This window comes from Moschus berezovskii, chromosome 19, assembly GCF_049115385.1.
Source record: "Moschus berezovskii isolate FMDL1 chromosome 19, NW_MosBer_1.0, whole genome shotgun sequence".
Taxonomy (NCBI): Eukaryota; Metazoa; Chordata; class Mammalia; order Artiodactyla; family Moschidae; genus Moschus; species Moschus berezovskii.
In genome coordinates this window covers 51499525-51514557 of record NC_142478.1, presented here as the reverse complement: position 1 = coordinate 51514557, position 15033 = coordinate 51499525, and the positions used below count along the sequence as shown (strand labels likewise).

At 44.0% G+C, this 15033-nt stretch overlaps 1 long non-coding RNA gene across 3 annotated transcripts in view; it reads right to left on the bottom strand.

The window, feature by feature from the left end:
* LOC129542776 (uncharacterized) overlaps positions 1-15033 on the bottom strand; it is a 45465-nt gene that overhangs the window by 23630 nt on the left and 6802 nt on the right. The window contains exons 2-4 of one of the 3 annotated variants that reach the window (XR_016035330.1): positions 12084-13423; positions 7334-7522; positions 3884-5330 (exon numbers count right to left, since the gene is read on the bottom strand). This is a non-coding gene — a long non-coding RNA (uncharacterized LOC129542776). Of the gene's footprint in view, positions 1-3883; positions 5331-7333; positions 7523-12083; positions 13424-15033 lie in introns of those variants that run through there. The other 2 variants (XR_016035329.1, XR_016035331.1) reach the window with 2 other exon arrangements.

The following is a 15033-nucleotide window of genomic DNA, read 5'->3' as shown; positions in this document are numbered from 1 at the left end:
GGATATGATGAACGGTGGAGAAGAGAAAACATTCTTTTGTACAAATGAGTTCTGTTGAGACTTTTCAAGGCTAAAAACTCCTAAATCTTCCTTCCAGACTTGTGAGCGTCAATCCTTTTACCTGACCAGCATTTTAAGACATTTGTCCGTGTTCAGCATTTTACCACTTGGATCAGATGTCCGCAGACTTCTCAGCTGTTTAAATAGCCAAAGAGTGGCACTTTCTTATCTATTAGCATCCTCAGCAGGGCTGCAGAATGTGTGAACCAGATTGAATTTCCCATCAGCCTTGAGCTTCCCCTTAGCGGCAATCCACTCCCAGGGAGATAAATCGATGGAGAGGTAATTAAGGATCATGTCGTATCGGGGAAATAATTACGGGGGGAGGAGGACCCCAGACAACAGTTCTCAGATGTTGTGTCTTGCCAGGTGATTCATCAGCAAACAAAGACGTGAAGATTCCTCTGTGGGAAGGAGGAAAGGTGTTCTTGATATGGCAATCAAAGGGATTGAAGATGGCAATGGAGGTGTCATCCTTCTAGGAAAGGAACCGCCCTTCTTCACAGAAGGTGCGTTGGAAACCTCACGGGCTTTGCTTGCTGTGAGTGTGGCAGGGTGGGGTAGGACTTAGAAATATCTTTCAGATATTGCTAGAAAACAATCTACTATGTGTTAAGCTCATTTCACTTGGATTCCAGGAAACAGCTGAGCCACTGTCCTCCAGAACAGAGGTTAAATTTGACCCCAGTCCTTTTTCTTTATAACCACAAAAGCTTTATACATCATTTCAGCAAATTCTTCATCTGTCATCCCCCAACTCCCCAGACATACAGCTCTGGCCCTTCCCTAGAGAAAGCCAGTCATGTGAGCTTCTTGGATTTCATCTATGTCTTAACAAACTACTATCATGGTAGCAAATCTCCAGTGTCTTGTTAGCTTGAGTGGTCAGTTGCTCAGTTGTGTCTGACCCTTTTCAGCCCCATGGACTGTAATCCTCCAGGCTCCTCTGTCCATAGAATTTTCCAGGCAAGAATACTGGAGTGGGGTGCCATTTCTTACTCCAGGGGATCTTCCCAACCCAGGATCAAACCTGTGTCTCTTGAGTCTCCTGCATTGGCAGATGGATTTTTTACCACTAGTGCCACCTGGGAAGCCCCCTTGGTAGCTCAGATTGGTTTCTCACTTACATTCCCATCCAAGGCAGGACAGGAAGCCTTCTGTGGACACACTCATGAAGCATGTGACTTCCAGGATCACTGAGGCAAAAGATGAGTGTGATCACCTGAATAAGAGACTCTTGAAATGTCAATATTCGAAGCCTAGAAACCCTTGAATATGTTTCATTCCATGGCAGAAGGGACTTTGCCGATGTGATAGGATTTAGCATCATTGTTGAAGAGATTATGTTAGATAATGTGTGCTGTGCTTGGTCACTCAGTCGTGTCTGACTCTTTGCGGCCCCACGGACTGAGCTCGCCAGACTCCTCTGTCCATGGGAATTCTCCAGGCAAGAATACTGGGGTGGGTTGCCATGCCCTCCTCCAGGGGATCTTCCCAAGCCAGGGATCGAACCCAGGTCTCCTGCATTGCAGGCAGGTTCTTTACCATCTGAATCACCAGGGAAGCCCAGATAATGAGGGGACTATTACCACCAAGGTCCTTGTAAGAGGGAGGCAGAGAAAACGGATGACCCAAGAAGAGTGTCAGAGAGGAGTCAGACGGCAGAAGCAGAGATTAGAATGAGATGGCTGGATCACCACCATATTGTAATTATCATCCAAATAAAATAAAAAAAGAATGACATGATAGGGAGCCAAGAAATCCAGCAACCTCTGGAGGCAAAGGACCGAATCTCTCCCCGGAGCCTGTAGAAGGAGCCAGCCCTGGCTGCCACCACATATCAGTTTGTAACCGCACCCATGTTACAACACACACACACACACACACACACACACACACACGTGGGAAGCCAATGTGAAGATACAGGGAGAAGACAGCTGTCTACAAAGCCAAGGAGACAGCCCAGGACAGGCTCTCCTTCACAGCCTTCAGAAGACATCAGTCCTGGGACTTCCCTGGTGATCCACTGGTTAAGAATCCAATAAAGGAAACTCGGGTTCCATCCCTGGTTCGGGAAGATCCCACATGTCCTGGAGTGACTAAGTCCAAATGCCCAATTACTGAGCCTTTGACCCACAACAAAAGCTCTCACGTGATGCAGTGAAGATCCTGAGTGCCACAAAGACCCAATGAGCCAAATTAATAATAAATAAATATTTAAAGAGAAGAGAGGCGGGGGGATAGCCTGCCGAGACCTTGGTTTTAGACTTCTAGCCTTCTGAATTTCAAATCTGTACATTTCTGTGGTTAAACCAGTCTATTTTTTGCCACTTCTGTGTTCTCTCATCAAGGAGACTTGTTCCAAAATTAACCAGTGATCATAGCCTTTAGAAATGTAGTCCTTTAACCAAAGTTCTGGTAGTTGAGAAGTCTTTAGGACTGTGGACTCTGAGTTTCCAGATATTTGGGAAGATGTTTCTTGGAGTGGGAATGACTGGGCAGTTTTTCAGTTAGGGATCACCTATCCTCAAAGAGGTGCTACCAGAAAGAATCAAAATATGGGTTCCACTGACATTCAGCCATATTCATCTTTGTTCCCTTTTCCCACATGGGATAGCTGGAGACTGTCTCTCCGTCTCCTGAAAGGGGAGGAAACAGAGGGCGCTCCGTGTAAAGAAATCCCACGAGGAAGATTCAGACCCAGAGAGGGGCAAGGACTGTGCCAACAACCTGTGCCTTGGTTTCTCCACCTTACGATGAGTCTAATAGGGACTTTCCTGGCAGTCCAGTGGTTAAGATTTCACCTTCCATTGCAGTGAGTGCAGGTCCGATCCCTGGTCTAGGAGCTAAGATCCCGCATGCTCCATGGCCAAGAAAACAAAACAGAAAGCAGTGATGTTGTAACAAATCCAATAAAGACTTTAAAAATGGTTCATATAAAAAAAAAGGCTTTTAAAGAAAATGAATCTAGTAAAAAGATGCACTGTGTAGGGTTGCTACGAGTATTCGGTGACTTATTGCAGGGCCAAGAGTTTAGATCCATGTCTGGTGCTTGGCCGGCATTCAACAATGAGAGCTTTGCAAACAAGAATTGTGGGCGTTTGGAGACCAGTCCATCAAAATAAGAGAGGAAGGGGGAAAGAAACCTCTGCAATTAATTGCAAAGTCATAACAACATGGGTAAATTTCATTTTTCTCTTGAAATTTTTCAGACTTCCCAATTCATTTTTGTGGATTTTGCCATGCTGGTCTAGCCCAGATTATAGCATAAAGGCATATTACTGTTAGCGAATATTGGTATGTATTTATACTCTGGACATATGAAAATGCTCTGTAATGAAACGCTACCCATCTTTGATTTATAAAAGCTAAGAAAACAAACCCAAAACACAAAGGACTTCCTTGGCGGTCCAGTGGTTAAGACTTGGCACTCCCAAAGCACAGGGCCCAAGTACGATCCTTGGTTGGGGAACAAAGATCCCAAATGCTGTTCAGCACAGCCAGAACGCACACACACACACACATACACACACCAGCAACAAAAGCAGGGCTTCCCTGGTGGCTCAGTCATGAAGAATCCAGCTGCCAATGCAGGAGACTTAGTTTCGACCCCTGACCCAGGAAGATCCCACATACCACAGAGCAACTGGGCCAGTGTACCACAGCTATTGGGACTGTGTTCTGGAGTCCCAGAGTTGCAACCGCTGCAGCCTGAGTACCCTAGAGCCTGTGCTTCAAAACAGGAGAGGCCGCCACACTAAGGGGTCACACGCCACAACTCGAGAATGGCCCCCACTTGCCACAACTCGAGAAAGTCCACGCCCAGCCGGAAGACCTCACACAGCCACAATCATAAATAAATGAGTAAAGCAAAAAATGTAAAATCCGGCACAAATTAAGCACTCGTGAGTATTAACTCCCCAATACCAGCCGGTCCTTGCTCAGCTATGGGATTTTTGTGGTTGTTTTGTCATTTCTCTGAGAGAAACCAGTTTCCGCCTCAGCCTTTTTGCCTAATTATTCTCAGTTCATTTAAAGCCACCTGAATAGCAAGGTCTGGCCTCATGGGTGGTGTCCTCCTGTTTATGGAGAATTCAACCAGTCTCACTCTCCCAGGCTTCAAACCCACAGAGTTGCCACAAAGAAAAACCCTTCAGCGTAGCTCTTGTTTCGGTTTTCACTCTCCATGTACTTGGACAAAATATTTACTCTCTTCTTCCAGGAGTGATTGGAAAAAAGATTCTGAAGTTTGATCCTGCATCTGCTGCTTCCAGAGAGAATCAGTATTTAGATAACACCAAAGCCAAACGAAAATAACCCAGTAACAATTCATTCACAGCTCTGAAGAGAAGGCAGAGGGACTGTGGGAAATTTCCCTCTGCTGGACTTGAAAACTGCCTGTAGTGGGAAGAGGCAGGGTTGCTGGCAGAGCCTCCAGGCTCTGAGGCAGCCCAGGTCCTGTGGTGTCTTCAACATGTAAGGTAGGACCAGGACTTCCTTGGTGGTCCAGTGGTTGAGAATCCACCTGCTAATGTAGGGGACATGAGTTCGATCCTTGGTCCGGGAGGATCCTACATGCCGTGGGGCAATGAAGCCTGTGTGCTACAACTACTGAGCCTGTGCTCTAGAGCCAGTGCTTCACAAGAGAAGCCACCACAATGAGAAGCCATCGCACTTCAGCTAGGGAGTAGCCCCTGGGTGCCACAACTAGAGAAAGCCCACACACATCACCAAGGACCCAGCACTGCCAAAAATATAAAAGATAAATAAAAACTTTTTTTAAATAAAATAGGACCAAAGCAAAGATCTGGTTCCAAAGGACAGTGGAAAGATGCCGATGATCGTGGATATTTGTGTCTTTGTTTCTGAGAATTCTTCCCCCTCTTCAGCAGGAGAAGGCGCTGTCTTTAGGTGGAGACTCACCTCTGTCCACTCTCCTTCCCCTGCTTTTCAGGGACCACCTCTACCTTCCTCCTCCCTTCATGGGGCGCATCATGGTGTTCATTCTTAAGGCAGCCGGTAACAGCTCTCGCTGTGGCCTCCAGGCTTGGTTCAAGGGTAGACCTGTGGTCTGAGTGTATCTCACACCAGCAGATCTCAGAACTCTTACAGAAGAATCTTAAAGAAAGATGTTCAGTCTCCCTGCTGTCCACAGAGCTGGGAGGATGTGAGGCTCTAGGGTGCCATTTTGCCAACTCTTAGAGCATGAAAAAGAATCCTCAAAACACCATGTAAAACTTGAACCTTGAATGGAGGCAGGTTTGTGGGACCTGAATGGAAGAAGCAATAGAGATAAAAGATCCAGAAATGAAATAAGTATGTTTATCACTCAATGGCAATGCAACCTTATATGGAACTTGACTCAAACAAACTATAAAAATAAATATGTACATTGAACATTTAGGAGTCCACTGAAAATCTGAACAGTGGCTGGGTCTTTGATGATATTATGGAGCTACTGTTAATTGTTTTAGGTGTGATCATGGTGCTGTGTGCATGCCAAGTTGCTTCAGTCGTGTCCGACTAAAATCCGCCAGGGTCCCGTGTCCATGGGATTCTCCAGTCAAGAATACTGGACTAGGTGGCCATGTGCTCCTCCAGGGGATCTTCCTGACCCAGGGATCAAACCCACTTCTCTTATGTCTCTGGTATTGGCAGGAGGATTCTTTGCCTCTCTGGTGCCACCTGGGAAGGCTGGTATTGTGGCGTTTTTAACAGGTCTGATATTTTCGAGATACAAATAAAATTTTTATGAATACCATGACATGAACAATGTCTGGGATTTGCTACAAAATAATACATGTATTAATATGAAGGAGGCAGACAATGTTATAAAGGAAGAAGAGTAACCAAGAAATGATCATTGTTGGCACTGGGTTTGGACTACATGAGCATTTTATTTTAAAGAGATGTGTGTTTGACACTTTCTGTAATAAAGATTTGGAACAATTAGTAGTTCTTTAAAAGTTCTTTTCCCCGGATGGAGCTGTTTCATTGTGAAGTATGACTTTTCTGTTAAATCAAATAACTGCTCTGTTCCGTTAGATTTGTTCATTTAAAAAAAAACAAACTTATTTACTTGGCTGCTCCAGGTCTTAGTTGGGGCATGTGGCATCTTCATTCTTTGTTGCAGCATGTGGGATCTAGTTCCCCAACCAAGAATCAAACCCAAGCACCCTGCATTGGAAGCGCAAAGTCAGCTACCGGACCAACAGGGAAGTACTTAATCTTGCTCATGTTTGATTCCTTCATTTCTTGCATATGTTCAAACAGTACTGTATTGGCTTCTCCAGTAGAAGATGAATTTCTCAAGCAGATAAATGATGATGATTTTACATCATATTTTGAATAAAAATCTGTTTACAATAATGGTTCAAGTTTTTTCATCCGATTCATGAAATCAAAGTGTTTGGAAGTTTGTTCAGTTGAAGATCTAGGATGATTGTCAATGCTATTTTAAATTCAGCGAGAAGTTCAACACTGAAGACCAAATAGCTATTTGTTTTTATAAGAATAATATGAATACAGATTTTAAAAAGCAACCTAAATGTCCATTGACAGATGAGTGGATAAAGAAGATATAGTACGGGAAATTCCTGTTGGTCCAGTGGTTAGGAATTGGCACTTTCATTGAAAGAGCCTGGGTTTGATTCCTGGTTGGGGAACTAAGATCCTGCAAGTCTAGCAGTGTGGGGGAAAAAAAGATGTGGAATATATATATATTCCAGGGCTTCCCTAGTGGCTCAGACAGTAAATAGTCTGCCCACAACGCAGGAGACCTGGGTTCAATCCTTCTATCAGGAAGATCCCTTGGTGGAGGAAATGGCAACCTACTCCAGTATTCTTGCCTGGAAAATCCCATGGATGGAGGAGTCTGGTGGGCTACAGTCCATAAGGTTGCAAAGAGTTGGACATGACTGAGTGATTTAAACTATATATATTCCATTATATACATACATACGTATATATATATTCCATTACATATGTGTATATGTAATGGAATATTACTTGGCCATAAAAAAGAATGAAATGCCATTTCCAACAACATGTATAGACCTAGAGATTACCAAGTGAGTAATTCAGACAGAGAGAGACAAATATTATGATATCACATATGTGGAATCTAAAAAATGACACAAATGAACTTATTAACAAAATAAAAACAGACTCATAGACATGGTTACTAAAGGGAAAGAAGGGGAGATAAATTAGGAGTTTGGGATTAATATATGTACACTACTATGTATAAAACAAATAAACAACAAGGTCTTACTGTATAGCACAGGAAACTATACTCAATATCTTGTTTTTTGCTTTTGATTATGTCTGACAGCTTGTGGGATTTTAGTTCCCCGACCAGGGATTGAACCTGCGCCATTGGTAGTGAAGCCACAGAGTCCTGACCATTAGACCACCAGGAATTTCCTTCAGTATTTTGTAATAGTATATAAGAGAAAAGAATCTGAAAAATAATAAAGATATGGAAGACATACAGATAGCTAAAAAACACATGAAAAGATGCTCAACATCACTCATTATTAGAGAAATGCAAATCAAAACTACAATGAGGTATCATCTCACACATAATGGCCATCATCAAAAAAAATCTTCAAACAATAAATACTGGAGGAGGTATGGAGAAAAGGGAACCCTCTTGCCCTGTTGGTGGGAATATAAATTGATGCAGCCACTATTGTAGGCAGTATGGGGATTCTTTAAAAAGCTATGAATAAAACTACCATATGACACAACAATGCCACTCCTGGGCATATACCCTGAGAAAGCCATAATTTAAAAAGACACATGTACCCCAGTGTTTATTGCAGCACTATTTACAATAGCTAGGACAAGGAAGCAACCTAGATATCCATCAACAGGTGAAGGAATAAAGAAGCTGTGGCGTATATACACAATGGAATATTATTCAGCTCTAAAAAGGAATGCATTTGAGTCAATGCTAATGAGATGGATGAACCTAGAGCCTATTACACAGAGTGAAATAAGTCAGAAAGAGAAAAATATCATATATTAACGCATATATTTGGCATCGAGAAAGACGGAACTGGTGAACCTACTCGCAGGGCAGCAATGGGGACACAGACAGAGACTCACGGACCTGGGGGTAGGGAGGGAAGGAGAGGGTGGAACGAAGGGAGAGAGTGCCTGGAAACACACACACCACCATATGGAAACAGACAGCCAGTGGGAATTTGCTGTGTGACTCAGGGAACTCAAATTGGGACTCTGTGACAACCTAGAGGGGTGGGATGGGCTGGGAGGTGGGAGGGAGGGTCAGGAGGGAAGGGACACGTGTGTACCTATGGCTGATTCATGTTGATATGTGGCAGAAACCAACACAATATTGCAAAGCAATTTTCTTCCAATTAAAAAAATAAGTTTTTTAAGAAGAATATAGATAAAGATGTATAACTGAATTCACTTTCCTGTACACTGGAAACGAATACAGCATTGTAAATCAACTATACTTCAATTTTTTTAAAAGGGGAGAAAAAAGCAATAGTGTACCAAATTTGAAAACCTTAGGAAGTAGAACATGACTTGATGACAGTACATAAACAATCCATAATTGTGTACAATCAGTTTGCGTATTTAACAGTATTATACAGCGGGTTAAAAAGCAGAGACACCACTTTGCCAACAAAGGTCCGTTGTCAAAGCTATGGTTTTTCCAGTAGTCACAGATGTGAGTGCTGGACCATAAAGAAGGTTGGGCACTGAAGAATAGATGCTTTCAAATTGTGGTGCTAGAGAAGATTCCTGAGAGTCCCTTGGATAGCAAGGAGATCAAACCAGTCAATCCTAAAGGAAAACAATCCTGAATATTCATTGAAAGGAGTGATGCTAAAAGCTGAAGCTCCAATACTTTGGCCAGCTGACGCGAAGAGCTGACTCAATGGAAAAGACTCTGGGAAAGATTGAAAGTAAAAGGAGAAGGGGAAGACAGAGGATGAGATGGTTACATAGCATCACCAACTCAACGGACAGGAATTTAATCAAACTCCAGGAGATAGTGAAGGACAGGGGAGCCCAGTGTTGGACACAACTTGGCAACTAAACAACAACAGAGGTTGCAGTAATCTAGCAGCACAGGCAAAAGCTGAGGCAGGCAGCCTTTTCAGTGCACCTCAGCGATCCCTGCTCCCACCAACTCGTCAACGCCCTTGTAATTCTTTTCCCTAAGTGTGGGCTGGATGAACGATTTCCATCTAATTGATGAAATGTAGCAAAAGTGCCTCTTAACTTTGGTTTTTCAGTTTCTGTTTCTCTGTCTCTGCTCCATATCTCCCTGATCTCCATCTCTTGGAGAAGCAAGCTGCCAGGTTGGGACACCCTATGGAGAAGCCATGTGGCAAACATCCGAGGTCCTGCCAAGAGCCACATGAGTGAGCTTAGAAGTGGGTCATCTGCCCGTCCAGCCTTCATTTCCACCTGACAGGAGGACCCAGCTAAGCTCTGCCTGCCTGGCTCAAAACTGTCTCGTAACCACTGTGTTAAAGCGCCTCTTGATTAGGGTGAAAGAGGAGAGTGAAAAAACCAGCTTTTAAAACTCAATGTTAAAAAAACTAAGATCATAGCATCTGATCCCATCACTTCATAGCAAATAGAAGAGGAAAAGGTGGAAGCAGTGACAGATTTCCTGTTTTTGGGCTTCAAAATCACTGCTGATGGTAACTGCAGCCATGAAATTAGAAGACGATTGCTTCTCAGCAGGAAAGCTTTGACAAACCTAGACAGTGTATTAAAAAGCAAAGACATCACTTTGCCCTGAATATTCACTGGAAAGACTGAAGCTGAAGCTCCAATAGTTTGGCCATCTGATGAGAACAGTCAACTCATTGGAAAAGACTGTGATGCTGGGAAAGTTTGAAGGCAGGAGGAGAAGAGGGCAACAGAGGATGAGATGGTTGGACGCATCACCAATTCATAGACATGAACTTGGGCAAACTCCAGGAGACTGTGAGGGACAAAGAGGATTCGTCTGCTGCAGTCCATGGGGTCGCAGAGTTGGACATGACTTGGCTACTGAACAACAACAAACAACTGTGTTTTGTTTTAAATGGTCCAGTTTGGGGGGTAACCTGTGACACAGCCCTTGATAACTAATACAAAGCCCTAGTTGTAAGTGCTCAGCTATATTTCTATCTATTCAGAGTAAGTGGACTCATCAAGCTGAGTAAGAATAATTCACCAATGCAGAACACTCGGTCTGTTTGGTACCACTGTTTCATCCAATGTTAGGATGTCTGAATCTTTGGAAAAAGTGAAAGTGAAAGTTGCTCTGCATGTCCAACTCTTTGTGACCCCATGGACTATACAGACCATGGAATTCTCCAGGCCAGAATACTGGAGTGGGTAGCCTTTCCCTTCTCCAGGGGATCTTCCCAACCCTGGGATTTAACCCAGGTCTCCTGCATTGCAGTCGGATTCTTGACCAGCAGAGCCACAAGAAAAGCCCAAGAAAACTGAAGTGGGTAGCCTTTCCCTTCTCCAGGGGATCTTCCCTACCCAGGAATTAAACTGGTGTCTCCTGCATTGCAGGCAGATTCTTTCCCAACTGAGCTATCAGGGAAGCCCTGGAGAACTGCTTTGTCAATTCATCTGCCTGTCCTACAAAGGCCTTAAATTCTTTTGTAAAAATTCGAGATTCTGTTTTCAAAACGAGATGCAACTCTAGAAATCAGAGTATTCAAACAACTGAAGCATCGCAAACTAGCTTTTAGCTATTGCAGTCACTGGGGGTGGGGGTTGGGGGTTGGGAAAATGCCCTGTGAAGGCACGTGATTAGCACTGCAAATGAAACAATAAGGGTGCAACCCCACAGGCGAGATTTAATTTTGAAACATCGGAGGATTTCGCTTTGAAGGATCCTGACCTGGAAGGAGAATCTTGTGATAGAGTTCCTCTATTTAATTAGAGAAATTGATATTCTGGGTCACAACGGAGTACAATTGAGAAAGTCTGCAATTTTGCAGGCTCTAAATGTGGTGGAATATTAAAAGAAACCTTAAGGAGAGGTCATTCATTTGATAGGTTTTGTGTGGTAAAAAATATTTGTCAAAGAAAGGTCTTCCAAAGGGAGGCGAAAAGGATATTGCCTGTGAAAATATTTGGACTGAATATTTTATTATTAATTGCAATGTTCAACATCTTGGTGGTGGGGGGAACTACCTTTATGTAGCAGCTTTGTTTCTGAGCTTGGATTGAGTATATTAAAAAATCTTTTGTCTTCTTCAGAAAACTAACTGGGCCATAGTATTCAGGACACACGTGACAGAGAAATGAATGGAAGGATGTGAGTGCGTGCTATGGTAGTCAGTGTCATGGGCCAGTTTGACTGGGTTTCCCAGATACCTGGTTAAACACTTTCTGGGTGTGTCTCTGAGGGTGTTGCTAGAAGAGATTGACATTTTAATGGATGAATTGAATAAGGCGGGTGGTTCTCTTCAAACCTGGGAGGGCATCACCCAGTCCACAGAAGGTCTGAATGGAACAAAAACTCAGAGGGTGGGGAAGCATTCTTTCTCTCTCCGCCTCCATCCATCCTTCCCTCCCTCACTCTCTTCCTGACCTTCTCCGTCTCTTTTTTCTTTCTTCCTCTCTCCTTCCCTCTCTCTCCCTTTGCCTGACTTTTGGCCTGAAGCATCCATTTTCTTCTGCCCTCAGAATGGGACTTCCACCATCTGTTCTCCTGGTCCCCAGGCCTTTGAACTTGGACTGAATTGCACCATCAGCTTTCCTGGATCTCCAGCCTACAGATGGCAAATCGTGGGACTTCTCAGCTTCCATATTCACATGAGCCAATTTCTCGTAATCAGTCGGTTAATATATCAATCAGTCATTGGTTCAATCAGTTAATATATCAAGTCCATCATTGGTTCTGTGTCTCTGGAGAACCCTCATCAATACAGGCAACAAGAATAATTCACCTGCTTCTGTTATCTTTCAGTTAATATAAAACATTCATACAAAATGTTATATACATTTTAAAAATTTATACTTACTTTTGGCTGTGCTGGGTCTTCAGCGCTGCATACGGGCATTCTCCAGTTGGGGTGAGCAGGGGCTACTCTTCCTTGCTGTGCTCGGGCTTCTCACTATGGTGGTTTCTCGAGTTGCAGATGGAGCTCAGACTCTAGGGCTCAGTAGTTGTGGCCCGTGGGCCCAGTGGCTCTGCAGCCTGTGGAATCCTCCTGGACCAGAGATCAAACCCGTGTCCCTTGCACTTACAGGCAGATTCCAATCCACTGAGTTACCAAGGAAAGCCTACGCTTTTTAAAATTAATGTGGAGAATTTAACATTTTTTCCTGTCATGGACACGGACATCTAACCTCTATGTTTTAGATGGCATTGTTGTATTTTCAAAAATAATTTTTGAGTGGATTTTATAGGGGCATCAATATAATAAAGGCAGTATTTTCTAGCTCTGCTCACAATTACAAAACACTGGGACCACCCAAATGCCACTAACTGGAGCCTGGATAAAGAAATCCTGGCAAACTAGTCTAAAAGAATACTAAGCATACTGCAGAGCACAGAGAACTGTATTCAATACCTATAGTGGAAAGGAGTCTGGAAAAGAATATTCACATATATGTATAACTAGTCACTTTGATATACATACTTAGTTACATATATGTATAGGTTATCACTTAGTTATACATGTATGTATAACTAATCACAGCAGAAACAAACACTGTAAATCAACAACAAACAACACTGTAAATCAACTATACTTCAGTCTTTTTTAAAAAAGGAAAAAAAGAATAGTGAGTGAAAATGAATGAAGGGCCACATCAACAGAGCTGATTCTCTATGTGAAATAACTGAAGCCTGTCATCAAAGGATGCATATGGTGAGTCGATTTATGCAAAACTTAAATGCTTATGAAACTAAAAAGCAAGGCACATACACATACAGACAAGAAAGAGTATGGAGGAGGACCAGGGACGGGTGTTGTGGGCACACGGATGCTCTGAGGCTTTTGGTAAACTGTTATTCCCATCACTGGATGGTGGGGACATGGGGGCTTATTTTATTCTTCTAAGTTTGTGTGTTATTTTTTAAGTATAGAATTTTGTAAAATTTGTGTAATTTAAAAGCGAGGAGCCTTCCATGTAGAAGGAATATATGCATGCTTAGTAGCTCAGTCGTGCCAGGCTCTTTGCAACCCCCGTGTCGTCCGCCAGGCTCTTCTGTCCATGGGATTCTCCAGGCAAGAATACTGAAATGGGTTGCCATATCCCCCTCCAGGGGATCTTCCCAACCGAGATCAAATCCACGTCTCCTATGTCTCCAGCATGGTAGGCCAATTCGTTACCCGCTGAGCCATCAGGGAAGCCCCTTATGGAGAAGAAAACATGCATGAAAAGTTTAGGAACCCAAGGAAGGTGAATTATTAGAGAAAAGGGTAACATCATCTGAGACACAAAACCAGTGCTCAGCTCCACCCAGTCTTCATGCCTTCCCTTCTCCCTTATCTGCTCTTCTCCAATCGCCTCCCACCAGATTCACGAGACGTGATCTTCACCTGCTTTTCTGCTCCTGCTCCAGGCATGGCTTCCCCTATGGGGAAACCAGTGGGAGCCAGAGGCCAAAGCTGACATGTGTTTTTGCACACTTAATTGTGCACGTGTGCATGCATACAGGAGATTGTCGTATGTGTGTGTGTGCATTTGTGTGCATGTACTTGTGCCTGTATACGTGTGTGCATTCATTCATGAATGTGTACACGCATGCGTGAATATGTTTGTGTATGTATGCGAGCATATGAGTTTGTATTTGGATGCACAGAATTGCATTGTGTGCACACTTATGTGTATACATGAGTTGGATGCATGTGTGTAAGTGTATGCATCTGTGTGTGTGTATTCACATATGCGTATATGTGTTTTTGTTCATGAATGTTTACATGTGGGTTTCCCTGGTGGCTCAGATGGTAAACAATCTGCTTGCCATGTAGTAAGACCTGGGCTCGATCCCTGGGTCAGGAAGATCCGCTGGAGAAGAGCATGGCAACCTACTCCGGTATTCTTGCCTGGAGAATTCCACGGACAGAGGAGCCTGGTGGGCTACAGTCCATGGGGTCACAAAGAGTCTGACACGACTGAGCAACTAACACACACATGTGTGCACGTGCATACATGACTGTGTGTGTGGATGTGTATCAGCATATGCATGTGTGCGTGTGTGTTTGTGTGTGAGAAGAGGCAGACGCTAAGCTCTGCTATTGGCAGGTCCTGCTGTCCATGCAGAATCTGGAGACAAAGACAGCCTTTGTTTTACAAGCTCCGACAGCTGACATCACCACCAGGGCTGCTGCTTGGGTCTGAAGACCAAACACCCCCACCCCTCTGGGGTGAGCCAGGCCCACTCCTTCGCAGCAGCTGGACCATCTCCAGGGAGATGGCTGAGTGGGTCCTGGCATGTGGGCATGCTGCTGGTCTGGCGAGGCTGCCCTGAGGATGTCTGACACCATTCTCATAATCCCCAGAATGAAGCCTGTGGGGGAACCTCAGCACAGCCCCTGCTTACCACCGCCCCAGCCCTGACTGACCCTAGGCACAAAACAACATTGACCCAGATCCTGAGAAAAGTACTGCCACCTAAGTTCTCCCTGCGGGTCCCAGAGACAGCCTCAGTGGGTGCTGGCTTGCTTTACCATGCTTTACCTCTTAAAACACTGCCTTGTTTTAAGACCTGAGCCATTGACAGGCAACAGTATGCAGCTGTATTTATGGAATTTGAAGGTTCTCCTTTTTCTTGCAGGGTGAGGGGGGCTTCCTTGGTGGCTCTGATAGTAAAAATCTACCTGCATTGTGGGAGATCTGGGTTCGATCCCAGAGTACGGAAGATCCCCTGGAGAAGGAAATGGCAACCCAATCCAGTATTCTTGCTTAGAGAATTCCATGGACAGAGGAACCTGGTGGGCTACAATCCGTGGGATTGCAAAG